The sequence below is a fragment of the Symphalangus syndactylus genome, chromosome 11, assembly GCF_028878055.3.
Source record: "Symphalangus syndactylus isolate Jambi chromosome 11, NHGRI_mSymSyn1-v2.1_pri, whole genome shotgun sequence".
In the NCBI taxonomy this organism is placed as follows: domain Eukaryota; kingdom Metazoa; phylum Chordata; class Mammalia; order Primates; family Hylobatidae; genus Symphalangus; species Symphalangus syndactylus.
The window spans coordinates 126,202,346-126,220,948 of NC_072433.2; the positions used below are offsets into that span (position 1 = coordinate 126,202,346).

At 37.0% G+C, this 18,603-nt stretch overlaps 1 long non-coding RNA gene across 1 annotated transcript; it reads left to right on the plus strand.

Moving 5' to 3' along the window:
• The first annotated feature begins 2,667 nt into the window (after positions 1 to 2,667).
• On the plus strand, positions 2,668 to 18,576 carry LOC134731757 (uncharacterized). The gene is made up of 3 exons (XR_010114343.1): positions 2,668 to 2,710; positions 16,759 to 16,827; positions 18,329 to 18,576. It is a non-coding gene; the product is annotated as an uncharacterized lncRNA (long non-coding RNA).
• Positions 18,577 to 18,603: the final 27 nt, after the last annotated feature.

Below are 18,603 nucleotides of genomic sequence, written 5' to 3' on the forward strand. Positions count from 1 at the left end.
GGTGGGTGAAGGGAAATCAATAGTTCCATTTTCAGATAAGTTAATTTTGAGATGGGAATTCAATATCCAAGTAGAGTCAAGGAGGTATTAGATATGTGAGTCACGAACTCGGCTGGACATCTATGTGGCTGGGCAGCATACTGATGACGATGAAAGGATACTTGCTATGATCACTGGTGGGGTGAAGGCAAGTCTGAAAGAGGAGAGGCCCTAGGACTGATCGCTAGAGCAGGTTAGCATTCAAGGGTCAGGAAGAGGGTAAGGAAGAAGTGAAGGAGCCTGAGAAGGTGTGAGTGAGACAGGGAACCAACAGAATGTGCTGTCCCAGATTCAAGCGAAAGACAGCAAAATGAACATTAAATGTTGGTGGAAGGTAGGGTAAGAAGAAGACTGGGATTTGGCAATGTGGAGACGGGTTTTGGTGGTACAGGAAAGTTCAAAGTTAGACTGAAGCAAGTTAAATAGAGTTTTGGCAGAGAAGAAGTGCAGATGGTGAGCACAGGTGACTCATTCAAGGCCTTTTGCTATAAAGAAGCAGAGAAGTGGGTCAGTAGTTGGAGGGGGGTGCCGGACGCAGGAAGAGTTTCTAATATAGAAGCTAGTGGCTGGGCGCGGTGGCTCATGCCTGTAATCCTAACACTGTGGGAGGCCGAGGTGGGCGGATCACGAGATCAAGATATCAAGACCATCCTGGCTAACATGGTGAAACCCTGTCTCTACTAAAAATACAAAAAATTAGCCGCGCATGGTGGCGGGTGCCTGTAGTCCCAGCTACTTGGGAGGCTGAGGCAGGAGAATGGAGTGAACCCAGGAGGCAGAGCTTGCAGTGAGCCAAGATCGTGCCACTGCACTCCAGCCTGGGCGACAGAGTGAGACTCCATCTCAAAAAAATAAATAAATAAAAAATAAAAAAGAAGCTATTGCAGTATGTCTGTAAAATAATAGCCATGCAATAAATACGGGAAAATGGTTGTGCAATGAAAAGAGAGAATTGCAGGAACAGAGTCTTTGAAAATGCCAACAGAGAGGGGATATGGAAGTCCAAAGTGGAGGAACTAGACTTAGGAACACAGAGTCAATCGGTATTAGGTTGAATTCTGTCCCCCCAAAATTCATGTCCACCCAGAACTTCAGAACGTGACCTTATTCACAGATGTAATTAGTTAAGATGAGGTCATTAGCGGTAGACGCTAATCCAGTAACCAGTGTCCATATAAGAAGAGAAAACAGAGGCAGAGGCACACAAAGAGAAGGCCATGTGAAGATAGACACAGAGATTGAAGTGATGCATCTGCCAAACAAGAAATGCCAAGGATTGCCAGCTACCACCAGAAGCTAGGAAGGGGCAAGGAAGGATTCTTCCCCAGAGCCCTGCTAACACCTTGATTTCAGATTTCTAGCCTCCAAAACTATGAGAGGATAAATTTTTATTAGTTTAAGCCACCACGTTTTGGTAGTTTACAGCAGCTGCAGGAAACTCAAACACCATCCATTGGAAGAACAAGCATGGCTGCAGACGAAGTGGACTGAGAGATTGGTGCTCTCTTTCATTATTTCTGTATTCTCCGTAAAATAAGCCATGCAGTCATCAGATGAAAGTGAGGAAAAAAGAGAATGTATCAGATAGGGGAATGTGATTTGCCTGAAACAATATTGATTTGACTGTTGCATCCCCCCACCCCAACACACAAGAAAACTGTTGATAGAACCTCTTTCACTCCCAAAGGTATCCACATTTAAACAACAGGTGAATGGTTTTTCTAGTGTTAGATGTTTCAGGACAGATTAAAAGATATGAAAAATCAGTTCAAGAGAAGAGTGGGTTAACTAGGAAAATATAATGGCATTGCTGGAAGGTGCTGAAGGCCCACTGGATATTTGTGGTCACAAGTTAAATTTAGGCTAGTCAGAGCAGTCAGCATGGTTGTAATTTATCCATTCACAGTCAGCTGTTCAGGGTCAGGCTGAAGGAGATGGGGCATTGGATTTAACCAAGGTTGGGATTTGCCATATGAGGTCAATAGGAGAGATGGGTAAGAGAGTTAAGAGTAATTGTAAGGAAGTTATTATAAATGATGGAATGATGGTTACCAATGTAGCTTAGGCTTCATAAGGAGGGATGTAATGACATGGGGTTTGGGGTGGAGGTGACTACAAACAAAACTGTCAGTCAATGGATTAGAACAAAGATTGTTAGAGTAGGGCCACAACAGCAATGAGAAGGACTCTTGAAATGGTGCTGTCAGTAATGGCAACTACCACTCATAAGCATCTGCCTGGGCCACCTGCTTTCCAAGTGTGGCCATCTTTTGTTTCTCTCGGCTCTTTTTTTGCCTCCTCCACTTACACTGTAAGGACCTGCTGCTATCCCCCCACCAGGATGGAGTCAGGATTAATGTTCAGAACTTTGAAGACCTGAAAGATAGAGAGTGAATTTGGGATAAGGACTGAGGGATGGAAAAGACCATGGATATTGGGGTTGGGAGAGGGACTGAGAAACAAGGGAGGGAGAGCGAAAAGGAAAGACCTCCCAGAAACCCAACTGAGATTATCTTTGACCATAAACAAAAGGGAAAGGAAAGAAATGTGTTGCACTATTTATGGATTCCAGCAGTTTCTGGTAATGAAATGAATTTGCCATTTCTTCTAGGCATTGAAGGCAGAACTTAATGATTTCATGCATGTTGCATCATTTTATCATTTCAACACGGTAAGAAACATTGGCTTCATTTTATAATGTAAGAAGAAAATTTCATGACCCCTGGGACATCCTCTGGAAAAGACAGGTAGAGCTTCTGTTGCCTTAAGTAGGCCCAGACTCTCTGTTGGCTACATGCTTGAGCAGAATTCTTTCTTGCACACAGCCAACATGGAAGAGAAAAAATTCTCAAGTTGTTGGCCTCGAGCCTTGACTAAGCAATAGTTAAGACAATAGACTTTGAAACCATGGGGTGAGAGGTGGATGGAAGGTAGGAACAAGGCAATATCAATTTTTTAGTTTCTTGTGTTATAAGAAGAAATAGCTTAGATTTAAGTTTGTGAGCTCAATGCTCATTTGCCTAGGAAGATCAAAATGCAGTTTTTCTTTGTGCACAGGAAATGAGTGACATTACTGTGAAATGCATATGTGCCCATCGAGTGCCTAACTGTTGTCTGTATCAGAGTTTCTCAACTTTTTGGTCTCAGGATCTGTCGACACTCTTAAATATGATTACAAGCTTAGAAGAGCTTTTATTTATTTGTGTTATATCTATGGATATTCAAGCTATTAACAATTAAACTGAAAAAATACAAGAATACACATACATAAAAATAACACATAAGCACACATTCCATTAACTGTAAATGCAATAAAGTTATCTAGAGTTGCAGAGCTTCTAGAGAACTCCTCTATACACTGGTGAGAGAATGGGCATGAAAAAGGCAAAAAGTCTTGGTATTACTATGAAAATAATTTTGACCATACGGATTCCTGAAATTGCTTCAACAGCCCCAAGTTTGCCTGGACCACTGTTTGAGAACTGCAGGTCTAAAGAATCACAAAAAAAGCTGTCTGTGTTATGGGTAAAGTTGCGTCCTTGAAGATGATATGAAAATGTTTCTTTTTTAAATAGAATGCATTGTCCCTACATCTTGGGAGGTGAGGGTGCATGTTCTCGTTCAAGCAGTGTCCTCAACCAGAGGAGCCCAGGAACACACAGGAAATGAAAGCATCATTCTTCACCACAAGCATTGGGAAGAATCCTAAGGGAACATAATTAAAGGATATTGGTGAAGTCCTATGGGGGAGGTTTTTTCTTCTTTCTCCTCGTTCTTTTTTAAGTATTTTCCCTTCTTTTTACAATGAAAAATTCCAAACTTACGCAAAAGTAGAGCGAATAATACAAGAAGTGTGCATGGACTTGTTACCCAGCTACAAGATCCACCAGTTCAAAGCCATTCTTATTTCATCTCTACTATCCTATTCCCTCACTACACACACTAGATTACTTTGAAGCAAGTCCTAGACATTACATCATCTCATCTGAAAGTGTCAATATTTATCTCTAAATAAGAATTGTTCTCTTAAATGTAACCACGACTCTATCATTACACCTAAATTCACACTAATTCCTTAATATTATCAAGTATTCAGTTGGTGTCCACATTTCTCATACTTTTTGTTGTCTCATGCTTTTTGACAGTTGGTTTATACAAATCAGAATCTATATATCTATTCATGATATTTGTTTTCAGTGTTTCTTAAACCTTTGTTAACCTTTAGGTACCTCATCCCAGCCAACTTTTTCTTGCAATTTATTTGTTAAAGAAGTTAGATTATTTCTCAGTGGTGTCATTTAGCATGTTCTTCTCTACGGAGTATTTCCTATATACTGGTAGCTAGACTTAGAGACTTGATCAGATTTGTGTTTGTTTTGGGGACAAGCGGACTTCATAGCTGGTGGTGTGTGCTTTCATCACAAGGCATATGTTTGCTTGCCTTCCTTTTTGTAATCTTTGCAGTCACTGATGATCCTTACCTAGATTCACTATTTCAATAGAAGTTGCAAAATTGTGATCATCTATTATTTCTTCCCTATTTATCAGTTGGATACATCTATGAAATCTTCCCTGATCGACTATGATTTCTCTGGGGCATATTTGTGCAGGAAACGCTGGCCAAATGCTTTATTCTTTTTCTTTATCAGTTCTCCAAACGAGTTGGTTCTCTACCATCCTCCAAAGGATCGTGAGGGATTTCTTTTAGCATCATTGTGAACTCATGAACTTTAGCACATTTAATGTTTCACTACATTGCCATTGTTCCTCTTCTTTTTATATTTTTAAGTTCCGGGGTGCATGTGCAGGATGTGCACGTTTGTTACATAGGTAAATATGTGCCATGGTGGTTTGCTGCCCCATCAACCCATCACCCACATATTAAGCCCAGCATGCATTAGCCACTTTTCCTGTTGCTCTCTCCCCACCCCCAGCCTCCCCCAACAGGCCTCAGTGCATCTTTTTCCCCTCCCTGTGTCCATGTGTTCTCATCATTCAGCTCCCACTTACAAGTGAGAACATGAAGTGTTTGGTTTTCTGTTCCTGCGTTAGTTTGCTGAGGAGTGGGAATATAAATTATTTCAACCACTGTGGAAGACAGTGTGGCCATTCCTCAAAGTTTTAGAACCAGAAATACCATTTGACCCAGAAATCCCATTACTGGGTAGTATATACCCAAAGGAGTATAAATCATTCTATTATAAACATACATGCACGCATATGTTCATTGCAGCACTATTCACAATGGCAAAGACATGGAATCAACCCAAATGCCCATCAATGACAGACTGCATATAGAAAATATGATACATATACATCATGGAATACTATGCAGCCATAAAAAGGAACAAGTTCATGTCCTTTGTAGGGACATGGATGTTCCTCTTCTTACTGCCCAAATCCTGAGCCTTCCAGCTAGCTCCTGGGCCTTTGATAGCAACCTTGCTTTCTCGTATAAGATACTCAGACTCATCTTGACCATTTCCTCCACCAGACTTATGGTCTAATATTTCACCAATGATTCCTGGTTCCTTGTACTAAGAAATGATATTAAGATACCATGATGTGAATACCAGGTTGTGGCTATGGGTTGATCATTGTTTCTAGTTGTTTCCAGTGGACAACGCCCAAATGTTTTGTAGTTCTTTTAGAACTTAGAGTATATCCCACAAAAGATGTCCAGTCAAATGACTTTGTTTTAAAGTCACTTGAAACAACTTCACGCTTGGTGGCATCACCAACTCACTATGTGCTTAGATTCACTTGTTTTCATTTTGATTTTTAGGGATTACATTTTAATTGTTAATTTTTTAATTATGTGAAACATTTGCATGATTCCAAAATTGAATCGACCAACAAGGTATATTTAGAGAAGTCTAGCTTCCTTCACTCCCCTTGTAGGTAACCATTTTATTTCATGGTTTTTCCTGAATTTTTAATATAAACAGATAAGCACATACATGTATATACCCACTTTTCTTAGAAAAAAGTTGGCATGCTATGCAGTTTTCTCTACCTTGCTTTTTTCAGTAAGTAGTATATCCTAGAGATCATCCTTAGCATTATTCAGAATTACTCTTCCTTCCGACAGCTGCATAATACCCCATGATGTGGCTGTATCATAGTTTATTCAACCAGTCCCCTGTTGATGGACAGCCTTTTACAATTACAAATAGTACTGCAATAATTAGCTTTATGCCTGTGTCTTTTTGAGTTTCTGCTAGCCTATAGGGGGACTTCAATTTTATGCTGAGTAATTTGACTGAAGAAAATGTACGGGTGCCTGATCATTGCAATCTGTTCGGAGAGAGTGTCCAAAAGAACACTGTGGGCAGGGCGTTAGGCTTATTTTTATTTCTGAGAAGTGGGGCCTCTGCAACTGTCAATCATCCTGGCGGGAACCAATCTGGGGATGACAAGTGAGAATTTGCAGAGGGGCGGGAACCTGAAGCTCCACCACGGAAAAGGGCATCAGAGGAAGCCACCAGCAAAGAAATGAGGGTGAGCAGACTGTACCAGGGTCATCCCATCTAGGAAGTGGCCCTGGAAGTGCTGGCTGGGGACTCAGGCAGAGGTACTTTAATCTGTGGACTCAGAGAATAACCCAGTTACTGGTTTTAATTTTCTCTGTGTTCAATTTTTCTTGTTTTATGTCAAGATCTTTAGACAAGTTTTGTGAAATGTTACAGCCACATCTCAATTGTGCTGTGGAAAATTCAGAGACAGCTGTGTATGTGCTTGGAATGCGGTAATAAAGCCGAGAGTGACCATGCCTCCTACCCACTGTCCCCAAGGCTGAGACTGGCAGTGACAGCAACTCAAGGGAACACCATGGCTGGCAATTCCAGGAGGCTGATCCTGCAGAAATCCTCATGGACAGAGAATGGTGCCATGGAATTAGGAGATGCTCCAGATTTGGGTCCTGTTGAATGCAGTCATATCCTGATGAAGGCAGGCCACAGTAAAGATGCATAGACACGCATTCTCAAGAGTACCTTCCTTCAAAGTAGGAAAAGATTATTGTGTATTAACTGGGGAAATACTAACGATTAAGTGATCAATAAGCAGGCTACAAAACAAGGAGTCTGGTATACCATTTTCCCAATTAACCATTTATAAAATATAAAATAATTTGTGGAATATAAATAGACACATTCTCTTTGTCCATTTGGGCAGCTAAAACAAAATACCATAGACTGGGTAAACTGTAAACAACACAATTTATTTATCAGCGTTCTGGAGGCTGGGAAGTCCAAGATCAAGGCAGATTGACCTTTTTATAACCATTTTAGAGACTCATTTTCCCAATTAACCATTTATAAAACATAATTTCTGGAATGTAAATAGACACATTGTCTTAGTCCATTTGGGCAGCTATAACAAAATACCATAGACTGGGAAAACTGTAAACAACATAATTTATTTCTCAAAGTTCTGGAGGCTGGGAAGTCCAAGATCAAGGCCGACTGTGTCGGGGAGGGCTCATTTTCTGGTTCACAGATGACACCTCCCCTCTGCATCCTGGAATGATGGAGAGGCAAGACAGCTCTCTGGGGGGCCTCCTTTATAAGGGCACTCATTCCATTCATGAGGGCTCTACCCTAAAGACCTAATCATCTCCCAAAGGTGCCTCTCTTAAAACCATCACTCTGGTTATTAGGGTTCAATGTAAAAATTTGCAGAGGGGAAACAAACGTTCAGACCTCAGCACACATCAAAGTGAAAATGATAACAATGAAGTAAGAATGGGTAATGGAATCATAAGTAATTATGTTTCCTTTGTCTTTTTCTGTGTTTTTTACAGTTTTCTCTATTGAGTACATATTTATTTTGAAATTAAAGTGTTATTTTGAAATAATTTTTAAAATACTCTCAGAAAAAAATTGAAAATGGCATTAACAGGAAATATAGAAATGAAATATACATGGGCAATGAACTTAGGAAATAGGCTATTCAAACACACATGTAATAAAAGAAATTCAATATAAAACACACTGAAATATCATTTTAATCAACTGATTATTTTTAAAAATTATTTCAATATATAGTGTTGCTAAGGATGTGGAGAAAATGGCTCATATACAATTTTGGTAGGAAGCTAAGTTACTGCTTTCTTTTCTGAAAGGAAATTTAGAATTGTTTATCATACTCCTTAAAATATTCCTACTCTAGGGCCCAGTAATTTAACTTCCACAAAGTAGTCTAACTAAAAAAAATCAGATATGTGCATAATGACTTATGTTTTAAAGTATTTATCATAGTTATTTTTAACACCAAAAAACATCAAAACTCAAATGTTCAAAACTAAAGGTTAATATTCTGCAGGCAATTAAAATCATGACCTTTAAGAAAAATAGTTAATGACACAGTGGTGAAGTTCATTATACCTTGTTGAGTAGAAAAAGCAGATTACAAAACAGTATGTCTAGTATCACCACAGTTTTATTTATAAAATTATGTGCATATGTGTAAAGATGTTAACAGTGATTGAGTCTAGAAAGAGATTTGGGTTTTCTCCCACGGACACTGTTGAATTTTCCAAATGTTCTACAATGAACCTTTAATACATATACACTTAAAACATAGATAAATTTATAGCATTCAAACATAAGGTTATTTAAACATATAAAAACGCAATGTTTTTTAATTTTTTTTTCTAGACAGAGTCTTGATATGTCTTATTCCATCCTGACATGCTAAGCATTTGGTTTTTTGTTTTTGCTTTTGTTTTGAGATGGAGTCTCACTCTGTCCCCCAGGCTGGAGTGCAGTGGTGCAATCTCAGCTCACTCCAACCTCCGTCTCCTGGGTTCAAGCAATTTTCCTGCCTCAGCCTCCCATGTAGCTGAGATTATAGGCAGACGCTTCCATGCCTGGCTAATTGTTGTATTTTTAGTAGAGAGGGTTTCACCATGTTGGTCAAGCTGGTCTCGAACTCCTGACCTCATGACCCGCCCACCTCAGCCTCCCAAAATGCTGGAATTACAGGCGTGAACCACCGCCCCCGGCTGGAAATGTTTTTTAAAAGCAAGATTCTGGAAAAGCAGTCTACAGAGAAGTGATGGGAGGAGGCTAGAACAATCCATGTGGTAATGGACTGGAGCTGGAGATGTCAGTGTGAACATATTTCACTTAATATAGATACAGATAGTTATGTATAAAAATATGTATATATATGAAGGTAGGTATATACACATTTCCTTATTCTGTCAACTGAGAGGGTCTAGAAGTAACAATACTCCAGTAGCATTGAGCAAACCCACTGCCCAGATCCGGATTTCTAATACTGTTCTCCAGTAAAAAGAACCAGGGTGTTTTCGCTTTAGAGAAATGGCTGATTCCAGGACTAGGATGGGAAATATCCAAGATGAGCCTGGAACATCTTATGATTCCAGAAAATAAGGAAGTGCTAAAAATAAATAAACCCACAGTGATGGGGGCATGTCAAAGGAGCCAACTGAAAATGTTGCCAGGGGCCAAAGCTGGGACAATTTAAGTACAAAATAAATGAAGTAGTATTGGATTAAATTCAAAGTATAAAATAAATATTTATGATTCAATAGAGAAATAACTAAATAAGTAAATGGTTGAGAATAGACCACTTTCTTGTGCAGGAGAATTCCAAGTAATGTATATAGATGCTGCAACCTCAAGGAGATTGAGCATAAATTCCCACTCCTTAAGAGTGGGATGCACACAGTAACTTCCTTCAAACAAGTACAGTATGGAAAGGGTGAGGGGGTAAGCAGTGATAACCTTCCCTTAGAGAAACCTGACAAACACTATCTTAGCCAGGTGATCAACACCAACAGCAACAGTGACAAACCATGTGAACAGCATGTACCTTTGTTACAATATGATAAAAATGATATTTCTCTCAAAAACCCATAATCCCAGTCAAATCATGAAGAAAACATCAGACAAATCTCAGCCAAAGGGCATTCCACAAAATATATAACCAGTACTCCTCGGAACTCTCAAGGGTATCAAAAACAAGGAAAGTCTGAGAAACTGTCACAACTAAGAGGAATATAAGGAGACATGTCAATCAAACGTAATGTGGGATCCTGGATGGGATCCTGGGACAGAAAAAAAGAATATTGGTTAAAATTAAGGTAATCTGAAGAAAATACTGACTTTAGTTAATGATATCAATGTTGGTCACTAATTATGACCAATGTGCCACATTAATGTATAGTATTAATAATAGGGAAAACTGAGCAATATATGGATCTCTCTCTATTACCTTTGCAAATGTTCTGTAAATCAAAAAATATTCTAAGAAATAACATTTGTTTAAAATCAAGGTTCTTACAACCACAAAAAACAATAAAAGCATTTTCATAAATTGACTCTTCAAAATCGGTGGAAGACCACTAAAGGCCAAATTATTTCTGTAAAAAAGTATTATTTTATTGATCTAAATTAACAGTATAGCTGAAAATACATATTAAGAACAGAATATTTTTCTCTTGAGTGAATTATTACACTTTTCTGAATGTATAATTATCTACAAAGCTGTAATTTCAATATTCTTTAGCACAAGGTAAGTGGGAAAATAGGGAATTTAATCTGAGAAAAGACACACCCACTAAATAATAAGAAACCCAGGAACAGCCTACCTCTAAAGATAAGCTACTCCAAAATCCAGAAGAAAAATTTCAAAACCTAGCTGAGATTCTCAGAAAAGAACAAAAAATAACAAGCTTTTATAACACTAGAGAGTCATAAGGTAAGATTGAGATGAATAGGCAACAGAAAGATTTATTTTTAATGTGAATGACAGAAAAGATTTCAAGGAAACTTTAAACGCTGTAGTAAAATTAAAATCAACATTGTAAGGCTGGGCATGATGGCTTATACCTGTAATCCCAGCACTTTGAGAGGCCAAGATGGGCAGATTGCTTGAGGCCAGGAATTCAAGACCAGCCTGGCCAACATGGTTAAACCCCATCTCTACTAAAAACAAAAAAACTAGCCAGGTATGGTGGTGCATACCTGAATCCCAGCTACTCAGGAGGCTGAGGCAGAAGAATCACTTCAATCTGGGAGACAGAGGTTGCAGTGAGCTGAAACTGGGCCACTGCACTCCAGCTTGGGAGACAGAGTGAGACTCTGTCTCAAAAAAAAAGAAAAAAATCAACATTGTAGACAATTGACAGCACATGATGTGGACAGTAAACTACAGAATACTCCCTTTCCCCTTGCCCCTCAGAATTTAGCATAAAAGGACAAAGATTTTAAGATGAAGAAAGAAAATATGATAATTATGGAACATGGAGATTAGAGAACAAAGATATGATAAAAATTATGACTAAGAAAATATACAACAGAAGCAAAATTTGAAGATATCATAGAAGAAAGTGGTGAGCTGAAGTTTTAACAGTTTAAAACTGTAACCATTTTATAGAAAGAAAATAGTCATTTACATGTATAGACAACACAATAACATTCTCATATTAACAAGAACTCAGAAAACATACTTTTCATGTGCCTTCTTGTAAAAGAACTTGCCTGACTGTATGCTCTAATCACAATTTAAATATTGGCAATGGGACTGCAGTAAACACTGAAATTGGTAAAAATACTTAAGTTTAAGTCGTTTTAAATCTAGTTTTTTGTTTGTTTGTATGAGACAGTCTCACTCTGTCATCTAGGCTGGAGTGCAGTGGCACGATCTCAGCTCACTGCAATCTCCACCTTCCAGGTTGAAGCAATTCTCCCACCTCAGCCTCCCAAGAAGCAGGGATTACAGGTACCTGCCACTGCGCCTGGCCTAAGTCTAGTTTGAATATGGAAAGGGGAAAGTAACGATGTAATAATAATTTGGTACCAAGATGTATGAAGAAGGCGGAAGCGAATTATACTAAATACTTTCTCTCACGTGGAAGACAGAGCGTTGGGAGCCCAAAGACAACTACTTTGCTCCTGATCCCACAATTAGAAAAAGAAACAAATTTAAAATACCAAAGATAATTCATTACTAGAACTTATGTGCTATATTGGCCTCTAAAACACCAACAAATATAACAGTTAAGTCATTATACTCTACACAGCTTAAGGTAGAAACTAAAGGAGGCAGCAAGAAGTTAACAAACAAAAAACATGAATTAAGGTAGCAGGGGCAATATCTATCATAAGGACCAAGGTGAATGGGATAAATGCCCAGAGACAGGCAAAGATTCTTAAATTAGGCCCCCAAAATATGATGGGTCAGAAACAACATGTTTTTCACAAAATGTAACAGTGATTATAACATGTTTAAAAAGCAAAAAATGTAAGAGACATGGTACAAATGTAAAATGAATATTAGATAAAAAAAAATCTAGACAAAAACACTAAATGGAACAAAGGGGGACATTTTACAAGAGTCAGAGCCATAATTCAAAATAAGGATATGATGCACTATTCAGCAAATACTTACCAATGCTCACAGCTTTTCAAAAAAAAAAAAATCATGTAAAACATCTAATGCTAACTGCTACTAAAAGTAAAAGTAAGACAAATAACTTTTTTGGGTTGTTCTATTCCTCAGAATATTCCATTTAAATACATTTTTTAATGTTAGCAATACAAAGAAAAACTGACATAAACTGTAATTTGGAAAAACCCAAACATGCCATTTCTGTTTTAGGCAGGTCAATTAGACAAAAAAAAAAAAAAAAAAATATATATATATATATATATATATATATATATATATAAAGGATCTAGAATATTAAAAGTCTGAAAGTTTAATTTTAAAAACAAAAACTACAAAGAATTTTGGGCTGGGTGCAGTGGCTCATGCCTACAATCCCAACATTTTGGGAGGCCAAGGTGGAAGGATCACTTGAGGCCAACAGTTTGAGACCAGCCTGGGCAACATAGTGGCGAATCCTATTGCAAACTGCATATTTGAGGGATCTAGGTTGCGTGCTCCTTATGAGAATCTAATGCCTGATGATCTGTCACTGTTTCCCAACACCAGCAAATGGGACTGTCTAGTTGCAGGAAAACAAGCTCAGGGCTCCCACTGATTCTATATTACGGTGAGTTGTATAATTACTTCATTATATATTACAATGCAATGATAATGGAAATAAAGTACACAATAAACATAATGCTCCTGAATCATCCCAACACCATCCCTTCCTCCCACCTGTCCATGAAAAAATTATCTTCCATGAAACTGGTCCCTGGTGCCAAAAAGGTTGTGGACCACTGACACAGAACACATAATACAGTGCAATAATACTATAAATAAATCACATGCATTGCCTGAGGATAATAGATTCTGAGAATAATCCTTTTAAAGCAAATCCCCTTATAAGGAAGTTCAAAATTTTCTAATGTGAAAAAAAAGTTGGAGTGGAACTTTACCTTGAAAATTCAAACAAAAAATTATCACAGGGAGTCTATTTTATTGCATATTTAATGAAATTAAAGAACTTTTTTTTTTTGAGACCAAGTCTCACTCGTCACCCAGCCTGGAGCTCAGTGGCGTGACCTCAGCTCACTGCAACCTCCGCCTGTCAGGTTCAAGCCAATTCTCGTGCCTGAGCCTCCTGAGTAGCCGGGATTACAGGCGCTCACCACCACGCCTGGCTAATTTTTTGTGTGTGTATTTTTAGTAGAGGTAGGGTTTCACCATATTGGCCAGGTTGCTCTTGAACTCTTGACCTCAAGTAATCTGCCCACCTCGGCCTCCCAAAGTGCTGGGAAAATTAAACATTGATTTTTGGCATATTTGTTCTGAGAAAATTTAGGAGCTCAGGATACAGCCATTCTTCATGTTTGAATAATCAAGAGTAATTTTTCTTAAGAAAAATCAAAGCCTTTATCCATTTCCCAAAGGTCTTTTTGATGATTTTTTATTTAGATATTTCTTCTCTGAAGCTATCATGTCATCATCTTGTAGATTTTTCTCTTTTAGCTGCATTCTGCCAGATCCTAATTTAACAAAGAAATTTGAGTGATTCCAGCAGTTCTCCAACATCACTTTCATCAACTTCATAAAATTCTACAGGACCTCTTTTTAATCAAATCTAATGTGTTTGCTATATTTTGTCAGAAAAATATGCATAAATCAACTAGAGGTTACTAGACAAAGAAATATGACCAGATTAACAGGTATAGGCCCTGGTCTTACTGGTAAAGAAAGCTTGAAGATAAGAGCAATTTTATAAGTAATTAATTCATCAGTGTACCTTTCATGTTACAACAACTTTGCTGCCCTATAGAACTTTATAACTATAGGAAGTTAGATATTAAAGACCTCTCTTCACGGAATATAAAACAAATTCTGTCCTACATAATTATGCAAAAGAAGATAACATAATTGCAATGACCTTATTTAGACATTAATTACAGTGAAAATAGACTATATCAAAACCAATGGAATACAGTCAAGGTGTTAATCAGTGACTTATTTATGGAGTTAAATGCTTTCATTATTAAATAATATGGAAAATAAACTAAGCACTTAACTTTTTAAAAAGCTGGAAAAGGACATGAAATTTAAAAATCAGGAATTAACAAATATAAATCAAAAAACAAATCCAATCTCTAATTTTTTGAAAAGACTAATGCATTCCAAGTCTAGACAAGAGAAACGAAGACAGGGAAGGAGAAGAAGAGGGAGGACGAAAAGGACGAAGGAAGGGAGGAAGAGAAGGAGGAGGGAAGGAGGCAGGGAAGAGAGAAGCAAGGCAATCACATAATGTTAGGAATGGTAAAAGGTCTCCTAAAGAGATCAGGTTCTGGAAGGCTTAGGTTCTGGAAGGTTTTGAAAGTCCATTTGTTCTTAAATCTAAAGTAACATAAAGTGACTGCTATCGCCATCTGTTGGTAGCAGATGGAGTTGACACCTTTGCTCTGCCTTTGTTCGTACCTTAAAAACCTTGGAAATTGAAATCTCAATATTATTTTTAATTTACAACATCTGAAATATTTTAAATGGTACAAGATACATTAGAGGATATGTCAATCAATTTTTAAATCTTGACTAATGGGAAAGTTTTGCTGGAAATGATAAATAGCTGAAATTGGCTCAAGAGTTCATTTAACTAATTGCTTCAATATCATTTATTAATAATTTGACTCAAAAACTCAAAAATCCAAACAGCCATGTAAGAAGTAAAAAGAAAACAAGTTTTCCCCAACATGGTTGAGGACCAATTGAATACTTTTAAGAAAGCAATTAATTCCTATATCCTCCAAACTCTTCTAAAATGTTATTTTAAAAAGAAGATTCTCTAATTAACTTAATAAAATCAGTATAACTCTGATACCACAGAAAAAGCTGACAAAAATATCCCTAAAAGAAATTTGAAGACAAATTAAAATTTAAATATAGATACAAAAAGTCATCCAAATAATTATAGCAAGTTAAATACAACTGCATATTCAAAGAATATCACTGTGTCGTCAGCATTATTTTTAGACATGCAAGGATAGTTCAATATTATGAAATCATCAGTATAATTTAATAATAGAAACAAGGAAAAAAAATACTGTGGAGAGCTTGAAGGACAAAAAGAAAAGCATTTGATAAATTCAAGTGTATTCTTGGTTGTACTACTTGGTTGAAGTACACTAACCCTAGTGCACTAGGTTAGAGGAATAGTTCATAAATATCAGTAAGATTCCCCCTCCTTCTAAAATCTTTCTTACTCTTGAAAAAAAAATTATGAATGAAATAACTAGTTACAACTACTTATAAAATATCATAGGGGAAACTAATTTTGCAAAAGTATCAAAAACTTTTTTCTTGAAAAAAATAAATTTGAAGCTTAAGACATGCTTTTAAAAATCTACAAAACTCTAAGAAAAATAAAAAATAGACCTGGACAAAGTGGCATACTATGTTCATGGATGAAATGACAATATTGCAAACAAATCAGTTCTTTTCTAAATTAATCCACGTATATAATGCAATTCCAACCTATATCTCAATAGGGCTTCTTTTTTTGGAATGAATACAGGTTTTCAAAAATTCAACTAGAATAGTAAATAGAGAATACCTGAGACTATTTATTTAGAGACAGAGTCTCACTTTGTTGCCCAGGCTGGAGTGCAGTGGCACGATCTCAGCTCACTGCAACCTCCACCTCCCGGGCTCAAGTGACTCTCGTACCTCAGCCGGGCACCAACATGCCCAGCTAATTTTTGCATTTTTAGTAGAGATGGGGTTTCACCATGTTGTCCAGGCTGGTCTCAAACTCCTGGCCTCAAGTGATCCACCCGCCTTGGCCTCCCAAAGTGCTGGGATTACAGGCATGAGCCACCATGCCCGGCCCCAAGACTCTTTTTAAATGAAGAGAAATAAAGTGGGCCTTACCCTATCTGCCTTAAAAAGCACTAATTGTGCCAGTGCTCAGTGAAACCCAACACAAAGTTTAGGAAAAGGAAGAAGGACCTATTAGAATGTGATATGGGATAAAAGTGGTATCACAGAGTAGTGTAAAAAATCAGGTTATTAACCAATAGTATTGAAGCTAAGTATTTGGAAAAATATAAAGTTAGGCCCTATTCTAAAAACAAGGTAGATTGTACTTAGTTCTGAATTATGACCTGCCTTTTCCATGAGATTACAATTCCATGCCTCATTGATATCAGGCTTAGCCATGTGGCTTGATTTGGCCACTGAAATGTGAACAGAAGTGACAAACACCCCAGTATAGTAGAAGTTCTATATGCTATTGCATGCTCCCACTGTTGCTCTTTGACTCTCTTCCAGAAGCTCAGAGTGGAGGCTTCCTCTTCCGTCTAGGTCCTAGAATGAGGCACACCTGGAATAGCACCAAAGGTAACCTACAGCTAACATGTAAAGTGAGTGAGAAGTAAATCATTATTACTATAAGCCCCTGAAATTTGGGGATCACTTGTTACCATGCACAACCTAAAAAAAGTGTTGAGTGATGTAAAAATAGAAATTAGATAAAGTGTCAAAATGAAACTATGAAGTCTCTAGAAGAAAACACTGATGAATATTTATATAATCTCATATCTAGTTAAAAATAACTTGAAAGAGCAACACTTAAATGAAACAGTTTAAAGATCTGGCTACATAAAAGGTTAAAATTTTCATTCTACAAATATTCAGTCAACCACAAATCAAACCAAAAAATTTATTTGCAGCATATGTGCTGCTGGATTCATATGTAAAAAATTCTTACAAGTGAAAAAAAGATGAATGTCCTAAGATGCTAAGGACATTAATAAAAAACAAGTTTCAGAAAATATAAAAATAGCCACAAAAAATGTTAAAATATATTTAATTTGGCTAACCACCAAAGAAACTGAAATAAATATTGAGGCTGCTGTTTCAACTATCTTATTAACGGAGATATAAAGTATGATCATACCCAATTTTGGCTAAGGGATAGAAAAGAGGAAGGAGGCACCCTCCTACACTGTCCTTGAGGTATAAATTGATATAAAATGTTTTAAAAAGCAACTGGGTAAAACATCAAAAGACTTAAAAAGTGGCTTAGGAAGGCTACTCCTGGAATTTATCCTTAAACATAATTGGATAAGTGGGCAAAAAGCATTATACATCTTGGTGCCATTTATAAGGAAAAATCCAGAAAAGTCTTAAATGCTTCACTAAATTATGATACATTTACAACTGTTAAGGATGATTATGCAAATGTGTATTTATTTATAAGAAAAGGCATGCATGTTTCTCAAGATGGGAAAACAGTTGACCAATATTTTGTTGTATACCATTATTTTTTCTAAGAATATATAGTATATATAACATGTCATGAGGTACATAATGACATTTCAGCCAACAGCAGACTGCATGTATTATGGTAGTCTCATAAGATTACTATGGAGCGTATATAGAAACCTGATATATGGTACTTGATATTGGCACTGCAGATCAAGTAGGGAAAATGACTGATATTCAGTAATGGTGCTGAAACTGTTGTTTTTCCATGTGAAGAAATGTTTATAAATAAAACTATAGATATGCTATCTGTTTGCGTAAATACTGTACACTGATAATTGCACATTGATGAAATCACCTAATGATACATTTCTCAGAACATATCCCTGCTGTTAAGCACTGCATGATTGTATATATATTTAATGTGTATTTTACTTGTGTGTGCATATTTTTATACATATATAATTTTTAATATTTAACATCTGTAGGAATAACTAATTAGTCTGTCATTAATAATTTTTCGTTTTGTTCATATGCATTTTTGACAACTTGAATATCGTATTATTTATGTACTATGGCAATAATAAAATTTTAAGAGAGTATTCTAAAAGGCTGTGTTATTTATCCCTATTAGGATCATAGATCCTGGAAAACATAGTGAAAGCTATTGGTTGGCTGGCCATGAAAGTGCACACATGCAACTACACTGAATTTCGTATAAATTTCCAGGAACTCCTCATTCCTCCCAAATATGATCCATGGACATCTAGATGAAGGACGCTTGGCACAGAAGCAGTACACACTTGATGTTTGTCTACTCTGGATGTCATTAACGTTGGGTCCCCTAACTCTTAGTATCTATAATAAACAAAACCTGGGATTATTTAACTTAGTGTTTTAGTAAGTTGA